The sequence below is a fragment of the Crinia signifera genome, chromosome 8, assembly GCF_055691185.1.
Source record: "Crinia signifera chromosome 8, ASM5569118v1, whole genome shotgun sequence".
Lineage (NCBI taxonomy): Eukaryota > Metazoa > Chordata > Amphibia > Anura > Myobatrachidae > Crinia > Crinia signifera.
The window spans coordinates 14,306,821-14,329,651 of NC_139224.1; the positions used below are offsets into that span (position 1 = coordinate 14,306,821).

A 22,831-nucleotide genomic window follows, 5' to 3' on the forward strand; every position below is an offset into this window, starting at 1 on the left:
CTCCGTACTTGTTCGCACTAACACCGTACAGAAATGTGCACTGCATTCACTCGTGAAATATGGGCGTATTATGGGCGTCATTCGGAACTACACAGGGGCGTAGTTTCAAAGTGGGCTAAACTGGGCGTAAACATGGGCGTACACGAGGGTGTGCACTCATTCTGGTAGGCGTATATTCGGACAGCACACCGAATGCACGCGAACTAAAAGGCAAGAAATATGCGGTGTCCATAAGCAAGTATTTCTTTGCGGACACCACTCGGTCATGCGCTAGGCAATCGGAACGCCCAATCAGTACGGGCGCACCTCAACCAATGTCAGCTGAACACAATACAATCCACTCCTTTACTCATTACTCATTAATTACACTCTTCTCATTGCTTCAATTGGAACCATTGCAGCTTAAATGGACCATTACTAAACACACAAATATATGCTGCAGTTTTGACACACATTTACACTGCAACCAATGGACAGAACTTACTATCACTAATATAAATAGACATGTCACTTCTACATTTACCAATAAAACCACACATTTGGGGATCAAAATATAAATTTATTACAATAACGTCAAACAGAAAATGGAAAAAGCATGTTTTTGGACACATGCAACAAATTAAAAGGTACCATACCAGGAATGTACAAAAATAAAACAAAATAAAACAATGTATTTTTGACATACATAGCCACAGCAGAATCATTAGGAACACATCAGGTGGCTTCACAACAAAAGTATAGCAACAACACTTCAAGTACAGCAGACAGTAATGGTAGCCGAAAGAGGGCAACAGGGGAACCAAACAAGACATTCGAACCAAGGGCAAATGTGGGTACCCTCTGCATGGGATTGGACACAGGAAGCTGACACACACAGCTCAATGAAAGATTTGGGAAGACATAAGGGTGGAGATTAATGCAGACACAAGTTCATTTTCAGGCACGTTTGGCCCTGGTAGGCTCCTTGCCACGTGCAGCAGCTCCTCGGCCATGGCCACGTTGGGATGGTGGCCCAGGTGGAGCAGATGCTGGTGAAGGGGGGGATGGTGCTCCCCCTCTGCCAGCAGGGAGTGCTGGTGGTGGAAATGCACCAGAAACGGATGACAATAGGGCCCTATTGCTGGAAACTAGCTCCACCATAAGCTCATTATGGTGGAGGAGGAGGTCATTTTGGCGCAGGGCTTGATCTGCCAGCACCTGCAGGCTGGCAGCTATGGTTTGCTGGGTGCCAGCCATGGCCTGCTGGGTCTCAGCAATAGCCTGCTGGCTCCCAGCTATTGCCTGCTGGGTGCTGACCAAACCCTACATGACCTCCTCGGTCCTACGCATCCGCTCTGATGCTAACTCTCCCTGCTGGTGAATCTGCCCAAGCATCTGCACCCACCTGTCGTAATCCGTTTCGGCCATTGCCTGCTGCTGCACATGCCTGGCACTGGTGGCAGGTGGCACAGACTCCTCCACCTCCTCAAGAGATTCTTGACCAAACGGTGGGGATGCTGGTGAAAGAGAAAATTACAATTACAACACATTCCAAGCAAATTAGTACCAACTACTTATGCCATGCCAAATAATTACCTTCAACAAAAGCAGCAAAGACTTCCGCTGGGGCCTCGCTATCCATGTTGCTCACCCCCCGGACCTCCTCTATAGCAATACAGCACTCGGCCATCTCCTCCAGGGGGGTGAGCTTCAGGCGGCCATTTGGTCAGTTTCTTCTTGAGGTTGGTTTTGAAGTCGTGTCACCTGCAATCCAAGTTTACATATTACTACATGTCACTCCTGATGTTTGCTGTAGCAGCCATTGCAATCTGCAACAGATTACAACATGTGCTTCATTCCACATAACTTACATTATATTAAACTATAAAACCAACCCTTAGAAGATACATTCACACTCACCCTACAATAACTATCGACTAAGTGACATGGCAATCATGTCTGTTGCTCCTAGCAACGTGACCGACCATTTACCAACTCCATCTAACATCTAATTAAAACATTACTGGTCTTGTACTGCTCAAATGTAACACACATGAACTTGCCTCTTCTTTACGTGCCGCATTAATCTCCACAGTTATGTCCTCCCAAATCTTCCATCTCCTTGTGTGTGTCAACCTGTCCTGTGGACACTCTATCCAATCCCGTGCACGGGGTACAAGTATGGCAAGCTCCTGCGGTTCGAATGCCATGTTCCTGCTGCTTGGTTCCTCTGTTGGCCTCTTTCGGCCACGCCCACGCCCACCTGTCGCTGTACTTGAAGTGCTGGCCAGGCTACTCTGTTGGGAAGCCACCTGCTGTGTTCCCAATGATTCTGCTGAGGCAGAAGATGGCCCAGCTGCAGATTGGGCTGATGTTGCTGGGCCAGCTGGCTGCTCTTCTCCCACTGGCTGGTCTGTGGTGAGGGGCACATAGGAGGTGCTGGAGTCTAGGCGAGCAAAGAGTTCCTGGCACTCCTGGTCTCCCTCAGATTGAGATCCAGCCATGTTTGCAACAACATTTTGGTTTTCTAGCACACCTTTATATACTATTTCTGTCATTGGTGTACATCAGCGACACCCTGCGTTCTTTGCGGCAGCGTTCCGTACGGCAGAGTACACTGTGCGGCGCATAGGCCACGCCCATACCAGTGGACAAACAAAAGTACAAAACCAGGCATACTTTCAAAGTCTGATTTAGTACTTATTTGCAGATTTGAACACCAATAAAAACCTACAACTGTGGCCAGACATGAAATCTATATGTGATTGTTCATTTGTACTGTGCATTTGTTTGGTATGTACAACAAATGACACTAACCCATTCCATATGTTAATCCAGTCCACCACTCAGGCAATAGTAATCAGTGCTTGCATCCAAATCACATGTGAAAGGTCTCTCAATACTGCCTTGATGCTAGGTACATTTCATTCCACATCTCTAGTGTGGCCCGGTAGAAGGTAAGTGTTTACATGGCACCATGGCCTAATATTGGGAAAAGGTCTTGCACTATTTGCTATGTTTCTGGTGTATAGCTTTCACACTAATAAAGCTGTCTATTTTAGTACCTTGTAGAGTTATGTGTAACTGGATAGTGTTGCACACTATTTCACCTGTTGTTTTCAGCCATGTTTGGTGAGTATAATGGTTTCCCAACTTCTTTCACCCTGTCTGTTTTGTACATACTAAGTAATGCCAAGGTCAGCTCTGCGATGCAAAGCTACAGCAAGTGTTGTTTTGCGATGCAATGTTTTAGCCGTCTGACACTACCCATTCCATATGTAAATCCAGTCCACCACTTAGGCACAAGTAATCAGTGCTAGCATCCAAATCACATGTGAAAGCTCTCCAAATTCAGCCTTGATGCTAGCTACTTTTCATCCCACCTCTGTAGTATGGGCCAGTAGAAGGTAAGTGTACATATGGCAGCATGGCCTAATTTTGGGAAAAGGTCTGCCACTATTTGCTATGTTTCTGCTGCATACCTTTCATTATAAAATAGCTGTTTAGTACCTTGTTGAGTTAGGTGTAAGTGTCTAGTGATGCAGACTATTTCACCTGTTGCTTATACCCATGTTTGGTGAATGTTATAGATTATATATAATGTGTTTCCATCTTATTTTACACTGTCTGTTTAGGATGGGTGTGCGATGCAATGGGTTAGCCGTCTGTTCGGGCGCATACACGCTGTTAATGTAAAAATGAACAATAAAGTTAATACCAAATATCACTCTGAACAACCAATTACAGGACATGATTGCTTGTATTGTGCCATTGCTAAGATGGCGGCCTATGGCAGAGCAGCCCCATTTTTGCCTGCGGAGCTCAGGGCACTGGTCTCCGTTATGGAGACCAGCCTGGGGCGTACGGGCCCATTTATCACAAACCAGCAGAAGCGTAATGCTTATGCCGCGGCCCGCCGCCGCATATTCGCACGGACAGAGGTGCGGAGGACCATCGCTCAGCTGGAGCGGCGATGGTCAGACCTGAGGCGTCGACAGCCATATTTGCTCCAGCAAATCAGGGCCAGGATGGCGCGATGTGAGTGTTTACACATTATATGGCCATTTGTACATTATTGCTTACATGACCTTTTTTAAGCCAATAAGGTAACCTGGCTGATCATGAGTTAAACATGGCATACACTATATGTGTGCTACTTTCTGTTTGACATCCTGTAATGGGGATATAATATGTAATTGTCTAGGAGTATTGTTTTTGATGCATACAATGGGCCAAATGTCACATCATAACTGCCATGTTACAGGCTGTGTTTGATAAAAGCCAGTAAGGAGCTGATTGGCTGGACATTTATCTCTAGTTATCACCTTGCATTTATTGCTTGTTAAGGCTTAATACATATGTCCCAATGACCCCTAATTGGCACTAATATTTTTTTTCTCCAACACAGCACGGGATCGAGCACGAGACGGCCCAGGCCCAGGAGGAGGTCACAGATGAGATGGCCGAGGAGGTGGTGTTGGAGGAAGTGGAGGCGGAGGAAGTGGAGGCGGAGGAGGTGCCAGAGGAAGTGGAGGAGGAGGTGGTGCCAGTGGAGGAGGAGGTGGTAGCAGCTGAGGAGGCCCGGGAAGAAGAGGAGGAGGTGGAGCTAGAGGAGGATGAGGAGGCCTGTGAGGTGGTGCAGGCGGCCGAAAGTGGTATGTATACATAAAGAATCATTATTCCTTTTCTCATCTACTATTTGCTATGTAGCACTGGTGATTTAATTGTGTTTTAAAATACTATAAATTCATAAAACAAACTGGGTAGCAACAGACACACTTAGGGGTTAGATAGGGTGCCCAAACCATCCCTTTCATCCTGGACACACATTAATGACACAGGTTGTGGGGATGGCTTTCAGGTCGATTTTAACTGCCACTGAACCTGTGTAGTTAATCTGTATCCTGGAAGAAAGGGATGACGTGCTCATCTAAGGGTTACATGTCCCTGCTGCAAGCGTACAATCTGTAGCCTCATATAGGTGAATTGAGTTTACAGTTGATTGATATTTTTAAACTAGATTAAGTATGGCATAAATGGAGTATGGACAGGCGTGGCTTAGAATGGAGTCACAAGTGGTCACTGCCCCTGGGCCCTCCTCTAGCTAACCACGCCCTGCGGTCTGCATGTATTGTTGCCACCATAATTTTTGGTTGATTTTGTCTTAATAATGATTTTGTGCATGGGAGTGGGTTAGTGCTGCAGCTTCACCTACCTGGCATTATGACAATGATTTATGGAGCAGACCATCAGCAGGCAAGCCATGCTTGATTGCACAAATGTACTGTGCATTCCTGAGAGTTGACTAAGTCCCATGCCACGTTGCATCAGAGAACAGACACTGAGCGCTTTTTGATGAGTTGCTATTGGTGGAGCTCATGACATGCTTCTCAGAGCTTAGTCATGGGTGGGTTTGGATTCAGAAGGAGCACTATGACTGTGAGGTGTTCTACAGAGTAAAGGGTAGAGGGAAAAAAACAGGCTTTCCATCTAGTATGTATGCATGTATGTATAGATGTATGTGTCATATATATATTTATATATGTCTCTATATACATATATATATATATATATATATATATATATATATATATATATATATATATATATATATATATATATATATATATATATATATATATATATATATATATATATATATATATAGCAGGGTGATCCGGTTAACGGAGGAGATGGAGCGGCACTCAAGTGGACTCAAATATCACAGAATACAGCAACAACGTGCGATCAACGTTTCGGTTTATTTAACCTTTGTCAAGATCGTTCAAGTAATGAAAAAACATACCTTTTATACCAGACACCGTGTGTTACCCTGCGTCTCCTTCTTCCGGGTCCATCGACGTCACCAGCCGGCGACGCACGCTGCGGGGTGCACGTGATGACACTCACCGCTGTGCTGATGCACAGACCGGGACTTCCGGAGTCAGGGGACAGGTTGCGTAGCAACCACACTACAACAAACAAAACAAGCAAATATGTGAATACATACACTTAAAACACATGTAAAAATCCAATCACCAGAGCATGAAACCTGCGCTGCGGGACAGAGATTAAATAGTATGCGTGGCCAAACTCAAAAAAATATAATGTGGCCAATAAACGTGAAGAGCGCAACGGAGCACCACTGGTACAAAATATAACAGTGTGCTTTAATGTAGCAACGTGCGACTAAACGTGATATCCAGTGTCTCAGTACTATGCACTGGGGCTGTCCATTAAGGCAAAAAAATGCAGGCAGAGGGCTATAACCGACTGGATAAAGCAGAACCGTGTCCAAAAAACACGTGATGTACCTAACTGGCAGTAATCAGATAAATAGTATAAACAAAACAAAATCACATACAAAAGGCATAGATCATCAAAAATAAGTGGGGGTATATATGGAACAAAAAAAGGAAACTTGGATACGGAACCTCAGCAAAATAAATGCAAAACAATAAATAAATGAGCATAAAGTCCAGACATGATCACAGAAAACATGATAGGGGTAAGTTCTCATTAAGACCCTCTGGAGCTACGGTTCTCAACTTAAAGATCCACCTAGATTTGTGTTGCAAAAGGGTTTTGGGCCTATTCCCTCCTCTGATTTTTTTTTTTTTTTTTTTGGGCACCTGCTCGATGATTTTATACCGTAGTGTGGATAAGCCGTGGCCACACTCACGAAAGTGGCGTGCCACCGGCTGTTCGGTGTCGATTTTCTTGCCACTTAATGACTGGCGTATCGAGGAGCGATGCAACGCCATCCTCTCCTTGAACTGCCTTGTGGTCTTACCGATGTAGTATAGACCACAAGGACAGCGAAGGAAATAGACGACGTGCGTCGAAGTGCATGTCACCACCTGCCTAATGGGAATTTTAATACCCGAATGTGGGTGGTTAAACGTCTCACCCACTTCCATGAAGCTGCAGCAGGTGCATCCTGTGCACCTGTAGCAGCCAGGCTTTTTGGTGAGGAAGTTACTTGACTGGGGTGCTTTGTACGCCGAAATATCATTGTGCACAAGCCAATCTTTGAGGTTGTGGGTACGAGCATAGCTGGGCATAATGCTGTACTCTCCAAGGCCTCTGATGTCTCTATCAGAGGTTACCATGGGCCAGAAGGATTTGATCTTGGTGTTGATATCTTGACTACCCGAGTGAAACCTCTGAACAAAGGGAAGTTTTTTGCCCGTACTATTTTGTCTACCCCTGGGTTTAAGGGCCTGTTCTCTGGGTACAGATAATGCTTTGTTTTTAGCCAAAATGAGATCATTCAGATGATATCCGCGTACCCGAAATTGGTCGATCATGAGATCAATTTCTCTTTCGGTGTTCAGGATATCATCCGAAATCCTATGAACCCTTAAAAATTGGGAGTAAGGTAACCCTTTTTTGGTGGAAACCGGGTGAGAACTCTGGTAGTGCAGAATCGTGTTGCGATCCGTTTCTTTCTTGTATAAACTGGTATGTATGCGGTTCTCTTTTAGGGACACACACACATCCAAATAATTGACACTGGTCCTGCTCATACAATATGTGAACCTAATCGGAGTATCCGATAGGTTGACTTTTTCCATGAGGTCCCGGAAATCAGTCTCGCTGCCCACCCAAATGAGCAGCAAATCATCTATATACCGGATGAAGAATGGGATCTTGGTGGCGACGTCCGGATCCGACAAAAACAATCCATGTTCCACATCAAACATGAACGTGTTTGCGAACGCCGGCGCCACACAAGATCCCATTGCACACCCCTGCAATTGGATGTACCATTTGCTATCGAAAAGGAAATAATTCCTTTTAAGTGTGAGTTCTAGCAACTGTATAAAGAACTCGATCTTGGGGCCCTTGTACAAAGGATGGTTCGTCAGCAATCTGTGTGCCGCCTGTACACCAGCATCATGAGGGATGCTGGTGTACAGGCTGACCACATCCAGAGTGCACAACCAGCAATCATCAGGTAAAGGAGGTAACTGTTGGAGTTTAATAATCAGGGTGGTTGTATCCTTGAGGTAGGTTGCCTGAGACTGCACTACTGGCTGGAAGAATGAGTCCAGGTACTTAGAGATGACATAATAAATCGAATCCCTGGCTGCTATAATAGGCCGCCCCGGGGGTTGGACAGGGTCCTTGTGCAGCTTCGGCAAGGTGTATAACACCGGGGCCACTGGATTTTCCTGGAACAGGGCTCTACGGGTGTTGTCTGAGATAATGTCAAGGCTAACGGCCTGTCTGAGTAAGGTGTCTAGTTCCATGTTGAACTTGGTAGTCGGGTCTTCTGGGAGACATCTGTAGACGGTTGAATCATCCAGCTGGCGGTAAATCTCTGAGCGATATTGCTCAATGTCCTGTATAACAATACCGCCCCCCTTATCGGCGGGCCGTATTATTATGGATTGATCCTCACTAAGTTTCTTCAACACTTGCATATCTTCTTTGTTGAAGTTGCTGCGTTTAGTAGGTGGGGAAGTGACATTCCCTTGTTGTTCCACCATTCGCAGAAAACATTTGAGAGAAATATTGTTGTTGGGAGGATCAAACGTGGACTTTGGTCGAAATGGATTATATGGTTCATCAGTGGTGGTCAGGTTATTTGTGGCAACAGAAAAATGTTCCTTGAGGCGTAGGTTGCGGCCCAGTCTGTAGGTGTCTATCTTCCACTGAAACTTATCAAGTGGGCACGAGGGCACAAATGACAGGCCCTTGCTGAGGATGGTCATCTCAGCTTCAGACAATGTTCGTTTAGACAGATTAAATATTATTTCGTTTTTTTGCCCCTGGCTCTGCCTCTGCCAGAGCCTGCGGTTTTGGCCGCCTCTGCGTGTCTGTCTTTGGCGCCTGGTACCCGCTGTGCGCGGGTTCGAACCCCTAAAGGGGGTTTGCCACTGGAAGATGGACGATTAGAGTCAGCGTCGCTGGGAGAGGAATATCCCCCGCTGGAGGTTTCAGTATCTCCGGTGACGTGTTGTGCTCTGCGTCTGTACGGTTTTCTTCTACCTTCTGGGTTGAACACCCAGGGGTACACCCTATTCTCGGCGTAGTCTTTCTGCACCGTATGGAGCTTGTCCCGTTTAAAGTTAATAAGATCTTTCTTGTAGGATTCAATGTCCAAGGTTAGCTTTTCCAGCCACTTATTGTCAGTATCTGACCTCAAAGCCTCAAGGTGTGCAAGTTCGAAACTAGCACGCTTCTCCTTTAGAGAGGAGAGTTCACGTGTTGACTCCTCTATCACAAGCAGTATAAGATCCAAACTGCACTTATTTAGAATCGCCACCCACTTTCGGCAAAAGTCCTGGTTGAACTTGCCGATCGTGGGGGTATTCCTTACTCGAAAACCTCTAGGGATGAGGCCACTACGGTGATACTCAGAGAGTGTTGCACCGTGCATGTAAAAATCAAATTCTTTTTTGTGCAGACGAATTAGCTGTGCATAAAGTTGTTCATTGGATTCAGATACACCACTGATTAATGGATTATCTTTGTAACGAATACTGTCAGCATCCGTATCCGAGAAACTCAGAATTTCTCTGATGGGCAGGGTGATGCTTTTAAAGCCAGTGATGGGTTCCATGAGGGGAAAAAATAAAAATAAAAATCCAGGCGTGTGGAAACCACACTGACACACCAATGACAGAAGGTATAACAACTGTAGTAAACCAGCACAGGCTGTGGGCAAATGCTGACGGGGTGCCTTGGTCCAAACCTGTCCGGTAAAGCTGCAATGGCGAAACCACAAACAGGAATCAGATATGGGGTGATGACCCGGCACTCCAGCAATGAGGCAGTAATGGCCCTGGTGCCTTCTCTGTAGCCCGGTCGGCTACTGGATAGCAGGGTGATCCGGTAAACGGAGGAGATGGAGCGGCACTCAAGTGGACTCAAATATCACAGAATACAGCAACAACGTGCGATCAACGTTTCGGTTTATTTAACCTTTGTCAAGATCGTTCAAGTAATGAAAAAACATACCTTTTATACCAGACACCGTGTGTTACCCTGCGTCTCCTTCTTCCGGGTCCATCGACGTCACCAGCCGGCGACGCACGCTGCGGGGTGCACGTGATGACACTCACCGCTGTGCTGATGCACAGACCGGGACTTCCGGAGTCAGGGGACAGGTTGCGTAGCAACCACACTACAACAAACAAAACAAGCAAATATGTGAATACATACACTTAAAACACATGTAAAAATCCAATCACCAGAGCATGGTCTGCGGTCTGCATCAGCACAGCGGTGAGTGTCATCACGTGCACCCCGCAACGTGCGTCGCCGGCTGGTGACGTCGATGGACCCGGAAGAAGGAGACGCAGGGTAACACACGGTGTCTGGTATAAAAGGTATGTTTTTTCATTACTTGAACGATCTTGACAAAGGTTAAATAAACCGAAACGTTGATCGCACGTTGTTGCTGTATTCTGTGATATTTGAGTCCACTTGAGTGCCGCTCCATCTCCTCCGTTTACCGGATCACCCTGCTATCCAGTAGCCGACCGGGCTACAGAGAAGGCACCAGGGCCATTACTGCCTCATTGCTGGAGTGCCGGGTCATCACCCCATATATATATATATATATATATATATATATATATATATATATATATATATATACACACACACACACCTGTCACCTTGCATTTATTTAATTTATGTATGACTATGTTAAATGTATTCATGAATTCATGAATATCATTACTAATTGTAACCCCTTTAACATGCCCACAGATGAGCCAACCCAAGCCGATGAGGGTGTCCGTGGGGCCCTCCTGCGTCTCAGGGCATACATGCAGCTGGACCTGCTACTGAATTTTTTTTTTCATTTTAAAAATGTTGTAAATATAATAAATAGTTGTAAACCGTTAGAAGTTGTCTGTGTGTTTTTTTACATTAAACAGTATATGTGTAAATTGTTTAGAATATTTTTAATTAGCAAAAGGTACATACTGTATATAGATGTATGTTATGTTCACATGATGTAAGGGTTAATGTGTGTAATGAATGTAGTAGTAATGTGTTTAAGTATGTATTAGGATTTAATTGAATCCAATAGGAAACAAACACTTTTTAATGAGGTTGCCTAATTGCATAAGTGTGTCATGTGATCGATTTAGGAGGTCAGATAATAGTGGCGATTTGTGCGTAAATACACCGCATCGGCAGGTTCCCGTCCGTTCTGACGTGGTAAGACCGTGCAGAATATGTGTGTGTCCACCGCACACGCATGGTTTGGATGTCGTCCGTAAACACGCCCTGTTCTTCCAGTGTGAGTCCGTCCGTATGCGGAGGTCCGGTGGGCGTTTCTTCGGACGATGTCCACACAGCGTGGCGTGCGGCCCACTCCGTAAAAATTCGGAAATGTACGCACCGACCAGAATAACCTCCATTATGAGGAGGGGGCGGGGTCACTATTGTTGGGAATTACAGGGTGCTGCAAGATGGGGTGTGTACATCTGAAGTGTCATCAGCAGAGATTCAATTACCAAGGTATCATTTATAATCTGTGTATCATTTATAATCATCAGAGTATTATTATTTATTATTACATTTATTAGACAAAACGATGGCTTCTGCTTCTACCTCCAATCTCTGTCTTCACCTCTCCCTCTCTCCATATCCAGCAAGTTTGAAACAGATCAGTGTCCCTGCAACAATGGCTTTCACTTTCTGTTACGGATTACTTTTGGTCTGTTGAGTGGCCTCTAGTGGTCACTGGAGGTATTACATATCTTGGGTCAGTGTCACCGCGGATTCTCTCCTTCTCTGATTTAGGTTCCGCATTCTGTTTGCAGTGAAAGCTGGGTCCAGGAAGGGTCTCCATCCAAGGGTCAGCCTGGGTCCAGGAAGGTCTCCATCCAAGGTCTTCCAATCTGCTGCTTTCAATGTGTCTGATGTTCGCTTGGGGAAATCTCTAATGAAACAGGTAGGAAGCATCAACCAATATATCCACCTCTGCCAATCACCTGGTGTGCTGCTACATTACAGAACAGGGCTTTATTGAGACACGTATGCTGGGCAGCTAATGCACAGCCCTTGCTGTTATTGAACAACTGCACATGCGCGCAGATCACATAGGTGGGACTCCACTCTGGTGGGGTGGAGGCTTACTGAATGAAAAGTAGCAGCCCAGCGATCAGGTCTGAATTACCCCCATTGTGCAGATTAGGGGTCAATTTTCTAAGATGGGAGTTCTATTGCCCATAGATTGGTTGAGAATTTGATTGGTTGATATAGACAACATCCCATCTTCAAAAGAACTCTCCTCTTAGTAAATTTACCACTTAGTGTTCTCTTATAAGATTTATTTCAGTCAGCCTCCATTGGGTTAATTTGGACAGTGTGTGTGTGTGTGCACCCCTGTGGGGTCATTTGTCCCCCAGTAGTGATCTGGGCAATCGCCAACCCTAGCATTCTGTGGCTGTGATCACTATACCCTACTGTTTGAACCTGGCAAAGCTGCCATACAAGGGATACAAAGATCTTAAGCTGTGTACACACTGGGCAATATGATTGCTGGCAATATATTGCACAGTGTCCAGATTGCATTAGCGACCAGAGATGGTCGCTGATAAAAATGACATTGCCAGGAGAAGAGGCAGGGGAAGTCGCTGGTCGGAGGAGCAAGCTCCACAGACCAAGGTGACCCTGCAAATGTGTCCCTTTACTAATAAACATTTGAATGTCTAGTATACAGGTGCTATACAGTATGTTTATATAAAGAGATAACATTTCTATTTTAGTGCAAATTGTTTGTGACTTCGTGATTGTCCTCAGCTGCTGCTGCTTGTGTGAAGTGCCCAGAAGAGAAATGGCCCAATGACAATCAGGACACCTGTCTCATGAAGACTATACAGTTTTTGTCCTACGAGGAACTCATGGGCGCCTCCTTGGCTGCAGTTTCAGTCACCTTCTACGCGATGACGCTGTCTGTTCTGTGCATCTTCCGCAAATACTCTGAACCCAAAGTCGTCAAAGCCAACAACCGAAACATCAGTTATGTCATCCTCGTAGGCCTGGTCCTGTGCTTCCTCTCCTCCCTCCTCTTCATTGGCTACCCTCTGCCAGTCATCTGTTTCTCCCGCCAAGTTATCTTTGGTGTAACCTTTTCCGTGGTTGTGTCGGGATTGTTGGCCAAAACTATCATCATCATTCTTATCTTCCAGTCCACCAAGCCCAGCTTGATTGGTAAGCGTTTTATTCCAGGTTCTCAGACGTGGTCATATACGTCTGCCCCCCTATTTCAGGTCACTATCTGCACAGTTTGGCTGGTGACTGCTCCCCCTTACCCAGAATGAAACTCTAAGGGTGAGATTTAATAGGATGAGAGATTCAGAAAGTGAGAGATTTGGTAAGAAATCTCCATTTTTTTTTTAAAGCGGCAATCATTTACACTGCAAAACCTGTTGTAAAACTAGGTGTAAATGATTGCCGCTTTAAAAAAAACTGGAGATTTCTTACCAAATCTCTCACTCTGAATCTCTCATCCTATTAAATCTCACCCTAAATCTGATAAAATAATCGCAGGGTGCAACGAAGGATCCAACATTTTGTTCTGCTGCACTTTGGGCTACATAGGAATATTAGCAATGATCAGTTTCATAGTGGCATTTCTTTCCCGGACAGCTTCAACGAGGGGCAATACATTACATTCAGCATGTTCGCATTTCTCAGTGTCTGGCTCTGCTTTATTCCGGCATACCTGAGCGCTGAAGGGAAGGACTTAGTCATTGTTGAAGTCTTCGCAATACTGGCTTCCAGTGCAGGTCTACTGGCTTGCCTATTTTTCCCTAAAACCTACATCATATATAACGTGTTACAGGTTGAGTATCCGGTATCCTGATATCCACTACCCGAATGATTCCAAAAACCGTGGTTTCTTTGGAATAGTTCGAATTTTTATACTTTATACTTACCTAGTCCCCCGGCGTCCACGGCAGGCCTTCAGCTTCATCTTCGGCGTCTCCAGCGGTCCCAGAAGTTCATTGCACGAGTTCCCAGTTGCCATATCTCTGACAAACTTTGCACCTGGACCTCCTTAAATGGCATTAATTATCCCATTTGGGATTCTCGTTTCATATAACTTCCTTCCAAATGACAACCCCACCACATCACAGAACAAAATGAAGTGAGGCTCCGCTGAGTTTACCAACCGTAATTTTGGTGAAACGCGTAATGCCAAACAAATGTCGAATGATGAAGTAATAGCGTTATCCATGGAACTTCTCTATCTCTATTTATAAAAGAGAGGCCGAGAATCAGCTACATCTGGGATAGATAAATATACTGCTGACATTATCCTTTAAAACATGAGGATCATTGATCGGCCTAGTACTTTTTGATTATTGCTATTTTATGTCAATGCACTTGAGTAATTAACTTCATCAGGGACATGCGAGCTGATGTATCAGCAATGCTAAGAGTTTAGTAGTGGACAATTGGCTAAATAATTAATAAAGTCAGACACATCTATAATGCTAACGATCAATATATTAGTTACTCATCACTTGTGAATATTATATCGTACATATGACGTAATATCAATGTCTCCGCAATCTCCTCACTGTCATATTTTGGAAAGACAACCAATCAGGAGTTCCCCCTGCTACCCACTGCTGAGCAGAGTTGTGGTAAAAAGATGCTGTGCGCACAGCATGACCTCTGACACCACGCTCCGCACAGCTGGGTGCATGAGAAGCCAGGCAGCACTGAGCCGTATACTGCAAGTGCTCAACGCTGCCCGACATTAAAACAATAAGTATAATTGTCCATGAGCCGATCTGAAATTTAAATGTAAGCGATGGGTGGGCTCCCGGAATTGTCCTCCCTACTTGTCATTTACTGTATTTCAAAAATAAAATGAGACACGTAGAAGATATTTTAGATTTTATTTGATAAAAAGCTGAAATTTAGCAACAGTCACCAATAGTGAATAGGAAATTAGTGACAGAAAATGAACATAACAAATGCTGGATCTCCTGCAGGGTTCCCCTGGGGAGTTGGAACTCGGAGGACCCCATGCAAATGATCTCCTTAGAAATTTTTACCAACCGACCCTCTAAGACGCGGAGGCTGTGACGTGACCCTGTTGTCTGTGGTTTATGTACTGGAAGTTAGTAATGGCTTCATGACATTAATACAGTGTCTTCTCTAGAGAGTCTTTAACGTCAAGTTTCTGTTTCTTTGATTGATTTCATTTTATTCTTTTATTTTTTGTGAGAAAACCGATGGTCATTTACTTTCAAGATCAAAACAATATTATTTTGATCCGTTGTTGGAGGCCCCCTAAAAGGCGCAGGGCCCATAAGCCGCTGCCTACTCTGCCTATTTGGTGATCCGGCATGGCGCATAAATCCTCTGCCCAATGTGGAAGTAAGACCAAAGCAGAAGAGCAAGACAATGACTCATGCCCCTCGATGTATCATGTACTATAGGGATTCCTGGGGGTCGGCATGGGAATCGGATACACGTGTCAGTTGCAGCGGTCTGATGTACAACAATAAGTGCTTGGTTCCATGGCTTTCATTATCAAACAGTTTGCCTCCTTAATACACCCACGGGTGAACATAACTAAAACAATAGAAAATGAAATCATTACTTCACAGAAGAGAGAGACATTGGGTGAGATTTAATAGGATGAGAGAGTCAGAAAGTGAGAGATTTGGTAAGAAATCTCCAGTTATTTTAAAGCGGCAATCATTGACACTACAAAACCAGTATGATTTTGCAGTGTCAATGATTGCTGCTTTAAAAAATCTGGAGATTTCTTGCCAAATCTCTCACTTTCTGACTCTCTCATCCTATTAAATCTCACCCGTACTATTATAACACTATGAAATAAGCCCCAGTTGCTGCGTTACTGGGTGTGTTACCTGGGATCTACTGTATCTATCTTACCGCCTCACAGCGCTGAGGTCATGGGTTCAATTCCCGCCATAGCTCTAACTGTGTGGAGTTTGTGTATTCTCCCTGTACTTGAGTGTGTTTCCTCCGGGTACTCCAGTTTCCTCCCACAATCCAAAAATATACTGGTAGGCTAATTGGCTCCCAACAAAACGTAACCCTAGAATGTCTATGTGTGCGTGTACATGTGGTAGGGAATATAGGGACTCGTTCTAGTTTACATGCTCCCCCGCGCTTACATGGGGGGGCCTTGTTTTCTTTCTGCGCATACCATGGGTCCCTGGGTGAACAGACTCAGCGGCTTACATAGTTGTTGGCCTGTTCGCACGGGGCAGTGTAGGCGTGAGGCCAGGCGGCAGGCCTGGGTGCCGCCCAGCATTCCATAGACGTCCCCATGAAAACGCTGGACAGGCCCATGGGAATTCAGGCTAGAGGAGGTGTGCCGGGGACAGGCGGCTGACATCACATGAGTCGGCCGAATGGTCTCCACTGACTTATATTTGCGTGGCCTGAAGAAATCATTCGATTTGTCGGCGACCATCGAATGATTACTCCGCCAGAGAGAGATCCTCGGGGGTGTGTCTTCGTGACACATCACCTTTCATGGTTGTGAGGGTATATGGTGGCAGCGGCGATGCAGCGGGCGCGGGACAGGCCCACTATGACTCGGTAAGCTGTGAGCTTCGCAGCTTTACGAGACAACCAGAATCAGGGCCATCAAGTGTAAGCTCCATTGGGGCTAGGACTGATGTGAATGTTCAAATAATCTCTGTACAGCGCTGCAGAATGTGTGTGCGCTATATACACAACTGGTAATAAATAATCTAGAGATGTATATATACAGTATATACGTATACATTTCTAGAGCATATATCTTTTACACCCTTCACAGTAAATATTGAAGTCATCCTAATCAGTCTCTGCCACGAGGGAGCTTGCACTCTATGGATGGGATAGGATGACACTAATACTGCAGCGTTTTGGCTGCTCTTCTCATACATAACAAGCACCGCAGTGTGATACATTCGTTAGATGGCGTTACCAAAGAGAAGACTCTAGGCTACATGGAATGTGATAACACACCAACCAACTGTGCTTGAAAAATGACAGTTGGGGGTTGATTGGCTGGTGTGGTATCACCTTCCACTTTAGCACTACTTTATCACTTTGTCAGGCTTAATACTTCCGCCTCATTGTATCGAACCTGCAACTAAAATCAGAAGGTGACCTCTAATTGGATGAGAGCAGTATTGGCATTTTTTTTAAGTGTTGCCCAAGGCAAAACCTCAGCATAGGGCAGCGGGATCTTGAGGCTTTGCTTCGGATAGGGTTTCGGGGCAGAGAGGGAGATACCAGCTTTGGCTTGGATCACATCAGATCAGGGGCGGATTGGGCTGCTGGGAAACCGGGCAATTTCCCGGTGGGCCTGTCCGGATTTGTCCGCTTTCCCCACTGACCGGGCCGCCACTGTCTCACCGGGCCACAGCCGCTAACTGCAGGAGGGACTGGGGAGGCTGCCAGTGATAAAGATGGCGGCTGGTGGTCCTAGGGGAGAGCTACTGCCCATGCCCAAATGCAGCAGCTCTTCCTCCTCCCGTGGCCCTTTGCGGTGCATCACACGCCACACGTAAAGTGAAGTCCTGCTGCCTAGGCTGTCCTCCCCTGACGAAACTGTGCTGTCCTCCCTGGACCCCTGGCGCGGTCCCGACAGTTGGGATCCCGTCAGTCATTTACCCGACGTCGGGATCCCGACTGTCAAAACGCCCACAGACAGATGCCCGACGGCCACTTGCTATTTTCCCTCGTGGGGGTCCAAAACCCCCATTGAGGGAGAATAGAATAGGTGGTGAGCGTAGCAAGCCACCGTTCCCGCAGCGTGGCGAGCGTAGTTGCAAGGGGCTTTGCTGCACTCACCATGCCCTACACCCACGGACTTGTGGACTGGAAAAATCCATCTCCTCACAGCCATCTGTAATTTGTGCCATCTTGGACCGATTAAGTTTGTTGGAGGACTCCCGCACCCTAACAAAAGGGTGGTAACTATCTCAATCAAAAATATCTTTATCCCAGGGGTACACTAGGAACGGACTCTCCGGTTACCATTAACATATATTGGGGTTTCCGTACATGTTTTATTGCTCTTATATGCTTTATGCAATTTTTATATTAAGTGTTAATAAATTATTTTTATTTAAGATCATCCAATTTGGAATTGTTTTTAATTTATTCTCAAAGCTGTGCGCTGCTATACCTGTTTTTTACCTTTTTCTACGGGACTAACTATCCCTATTAACAAGCAGCTGCAGGAAATTGCATCCTTGGTGAGCGCCCCCCAGCTCTGTCCCATATGGTCAGTTCTAAAAAAATCCTTTTTCCACGCTCGCCATGCTGTCTGAGTCCGGGCAGTCGGGATCCCGACTGTCGGAACCATATACCACACCCCCTGGCGCTACCTCCCTGCTGCTACTGGAGTGAAGCAGCCAGTCCCTCTGGGCCCCTGGTAAGTGAAAGGCTCCTGCCAGCGTTAGACCTCCCACCCCGGCAACCCGTTAGTGCAACCCCCCGCAATCCGTTAGCACAGCAGTAATCCCGGTAACACAGCAAACCCGGTAACACCACACACACCCGCAACCCGTTAGCACACACCCCCCCCAACCAATTAGCACACACACCTCCCCCCCCCCCCCCCCCCCCCTCCCCCGGCCCATGCTGCTGTAGGATTTCTCCCGGGCTGGATTTTATTACCAATCCGCCACTGCATCAGATCCCCCAAAATTCAAGCAGGTTCGGATTACTTTAAATCCAGACGGCTCACTACTAGTTCATTTACGCCCGTATTTGGTATTAATTCACTATGAATTGAGGACGGGCGGGTGGGAATTAGCCAGCATGCTGCAATTGTGGTCATGAGTGTTAAGCTGCGTACACACAGGGGAGATATATTGCTCAATGTCTGCTTTTCATCAGAGATGGTCGCTGATGAAAGGGAACCTCTGCTGGGGGAGTCGCAGAGGTAATCAGCTGGTCGAAGGAGCATGTTCCAGCAACCAGCAGGGCCGTTTCTACAGGCGGACAAGCCGTGCAGCAGCCCGGGGCGCCGCACGGCTTGTCCACCTCTGTTACTCAGCCGGGGCGCCCGGCCGGCAGCTGAGCTACCCACAATGCCACCGCTGCCTCCAAGTCTCCCCCGTCTCCTCCAAGTCACCCCCCGCAACGAACAGACGCACAGGTGAGCAGGTGAGCCCCAGGGGCTGGGAGCGCATCGCTCATCTCTCCTTCCCCTCGCTCACTGTGTCATTGGGCTGGCAGCCAATCAGAGGACCTCGCGGGCTGGCAGCCAATCAGGAGCCAGCCCGCGAGAATGGCTGCCGGCTCAGGGACACATCGAAAGCAGCAGCAGCAGCATGCAGCGGCGGGGGACTGGAGGAGGAGAGTGAATGAGAGAAGAGAGTGAGTTGTGCTGCTGGCACTTTGGGGGAATGTGTGGCACTGTGGAGGCATATATGTGGCTCTTTGGGGGCATATCTGCGGCACTGTAGGGGCATATCTGGCACTGTGGGGGCATATGTGTGGCACTAGGGGCATATTTGGCACTGTGGGGGATATATATGTGGCATTGTGGGGGCATATCTGGCACTGTATGGGCATATGTGTGTCACTGTGGGGGCATATGTGTGTCACTGTGGGGGTATATATGGCACTGGGGACATATCTGGCACTAGGGGCATATTTGGCACTGTGGGGGATATATATGTGGCATTGTGGGGGCATATCTGGCACTGTATGGGCATATGTGTGTCACTGTGGGGGCATATGTGTGTCACTGTGGGGGCATATGTGTGTCACTGTGGGGGCATATGTGTGTCACTGTGGGGGCTTATCTGGCACTAGGGGCATATTTGGCACTGTGGGGGATATATATGTGGCATTGTGGGGGCATATCTGGCACTGTATGGGCATATGTGTGTCACTGTGGGGGCATATGTGTGTCACTGGGGGCATATGTGTGTCACTGTGGGGGCATATCTGTCACTAGGGGCATATATGTGTGGCACTGTGGAAGCATATGTGTGGCACTGTGGGGGCATATGTGTGGCACTGTGGGGGCATATTAGTAAACGGCATGAGTTGTGCGGCAGCGGCATGTGGGGCATAATGTGTAATAGGCATTACGGTGTGGGGAGTATTGTGTAATTGCCATCACAGTGTGGGGTACAACGGGCATCATAATGTGTAATTGTCATCATGGTGTGCGGCGTAATGTGTAATTGTCATCACGGTGTGCGGCGTAATGTGTAATTGTCATCACGGTGTGCGGCGTCATGGATAAATAGTGTATAATGATTCAAGTAACCTGTCATTGTTTGGCCTCGATCTGTGAGGCGTACTAGGTCACTGCGTGGGCCTTTATATTTTTATGTCACTGTGTGGCCTTCAGCCGGCCAACTAAAGTGCGGGAGGACAATGACAATTCCTGCGGTAACCAATGTCTGGTCATGCAGGCTGCAAAGGTGAGTTGTAAGGTAATTGTTTTCCTGCTAGACCACGCCCTTATATTAAGCCACGCCCATTTGAAAAATAAACCACGCCCCCTATTTCGCCGCGCGCGCCTTAGGCGCGCGCAATTTCTTCTATGTCTTGTTAACTTTTTTTTTGGGGGGGGGGGGGGCACATTTTTATTCCTTTGCCCTGGGAGCTAAATTGTCTAGAAACGGCCCTGGCAACCAGCGATCATAAGGGGGTTAAAAATGGGAGCACGCACCTGGCGATTTATCGGGGGCACACTCCAATCCACGACCGTATTGCCAGCAATTATAGCCCGTGTGTATGTACCTTAACAGCTAGGCTGGAGAGGGGTATCTGGGCAACTGGTACCACCGAAACTACTCCTCCCACCAAAACACACACACACATTTGTTTGGTTAGGAACAACTCAACTATACGAAAGGCACTTGTACATTTTTCTACTCACATATTGGAGAAGATTTCAACATCGAAAAACAATGGTTCACCCCAGGCTGACATGTCACTTCTATAGAAGAACAGGGACGAGAGCCGACACAGGACGTCTTCCTGCACCTCAAGGCTCCCGCTGTAGAGATACAAGTGTGACATCTTCATAAACTGCCTCACACAATCACACACACACACACACACACACATGCATACAAACTGTACATTTCTGTGTCACCCCAGTTTCTCTGCCCCTTCCTTTTAGAATGTAAGCTTTAGCTAGCAGGGCCCTCTCTCCTCATATGCTTTTCTTATGCTGCCCATACACTTGTGCAATCGGATTTGATGTCCATCAAACCCAATCGCATCTTGTGGTGCTAAAGTGCCCCCTTTGCAGCACCCGATGTCGCATGACATCTTGAGATGGCACATCGGGTGCTGGAAGAGGGCGGGCAGAGGGTGGCGTTATGTAGCGCAAGAAGAGCTAGCGCTCACGGGTGGCGGGGGTCAGTCAGCAGTGGCGGCAGAATTGTTTAAACACTGGGCAGCCCTCTGATTGGCTGAGATAGCTCCGCTGACACAGACCCCCGCCACCCGCTAGCGCTACTGGGATCATGGTCAGCAGGATCCCATCCTCATGGCCACCCCCCCCCCCCCCATCCCCATCCCACCCTGCCATGCAATGAAGATATTTAAGGCATTGTGGGGCAGGGTACAAAGTTGCGATTCATGTCAATAGCTCCCACTGGGGTCGTTGGAGACTGGCCAAATTCCGTCATACAGTTTGGTTTGTTCAAGTGTGGCCTTTGCCTTTTTTTCATTTAATAACACTTTTTAAAACAAGTAACTATATAATCTCACGAAATCTGCCGCTATTTCCAGAAAATAACTTCCCCTATCACCATCTGTGCATTACAGCGCTTTCTGCTCTAATCTCCGGCATTATTTCCCATAAAAACTTAGTAGATTTGAATGTTGCTGAACTTAACACTGTAGTGACGTGTTTGCATTTATAATGACTTTGAGCATATTACCATTCTGCACCAGCTATAACGTCTTCTGCTGTCGTCACCTCTGTGACTTTATGCTAATGCTACTATCAGCCTACACATGAGCCGCGACACTTTTTGCCACATAAAACGTAACCATTTGCATTGGCATCACGTGCGACTGCATCTAGTATAGGCAATGCCGGTACAAATCACAAAGGGACAGATGCACTAAGCTTCAAAAGTCATAAAATGGGAAGTGATAAACAGCCAGCCAATCAGCTTCAGACCGTGTTTGAATTATATCAGTCAGTAGCTGATTGGCTGGTTGTTTATCACTCTCCATTTTATCACTTTTGAAGCTTAGTGCATCTGGCCCAAAGTCTACAAACAGAAATCGAGTATTAAATAAAAAAACAAAAAATACAGAGGGAGATTTACTAACATGCGTCATCATTTTTGTGCTTTTTTTTAAACCAATATTCTAATATAGAAAGCGATGGATGTGCTGCTTAGTAAATCTCCGCAAAGACAACAGAAGAAGAGTGAATGTACTGTACCGTGACAGAGGATGAGCCCCAAAGTGAGTACGACAATTGCTGCTCTCATCTTGACTCGTCTCCAGTCCCAGCTGTGATCACTCACCGCCCTCTGCAGGTCCCTTATACCCTGTCAGTAGTGTGATGTCACCGGTCAGGGCGTATATTACACAACAGCCCCCGTTCCCGTGCACACAATATTTGGCCTCTTCTGAAGAGTTCAAGGCACTTACGCAATGTATTTCCCACTCAGAGTGTGATGTGTGTAATGCCAGGAATGGGAGAACTGCGTTTCTTCTTTAGATTATAGGTGGAATGTACTAAAGCTTAAAATATTACCAAATCTCACAATATGGGATTTTCTGGCTTTTGGCTGCACATATATTTATGGTATATAATAGGGGGGCATGTCATGATCATGAGTGGGGCCCCGATCGCATCATTGTGGACATACCCTCCATTATTCAATTCCCA

General features: G+C 46.4%; 2 long non-coding RNA genes across 2 annotated transcripts in view; both read right to left on the bottom strand.

Moving 5' to 3' along the window:
* Positions 1 to 6,816, bottom strand: part of LOC146025748 (uncharacterized) — a 41,251-nt gene extending 34,435 nt beyond the window's left edge. The window contains exon 1 of the long non-coding RNA XR_014454275.1: positions 5,786 to 6,816. This is a non-coding gene — a long non-coding RNA (uncharacterized LOC146025748). The remainder of the gene's footprint in view (positions 1 to 5,785) is intronic.
* An 8,031-nt stretch (positions 6,817 to 14,847) lies between these two features.
* Positions 14,848 to 22,480, bottom strand: LOC146025747 (uncharacterized). The gene is made up of 3 exons (XR_014454274.1): positions 22,379 to 22,480; positions 20,849 to 20,968; positions 14,848 to 15,543 (listed from the first exon to the last, which is right to left on the bottom strand). It is a non-coding gene; the product is annotated as an uncharacterized LOC146025747 (long non-coding RNA).
* Between the last annotated feature and the right edge of the window lie 351 nt (positions 22,481 to 22,831).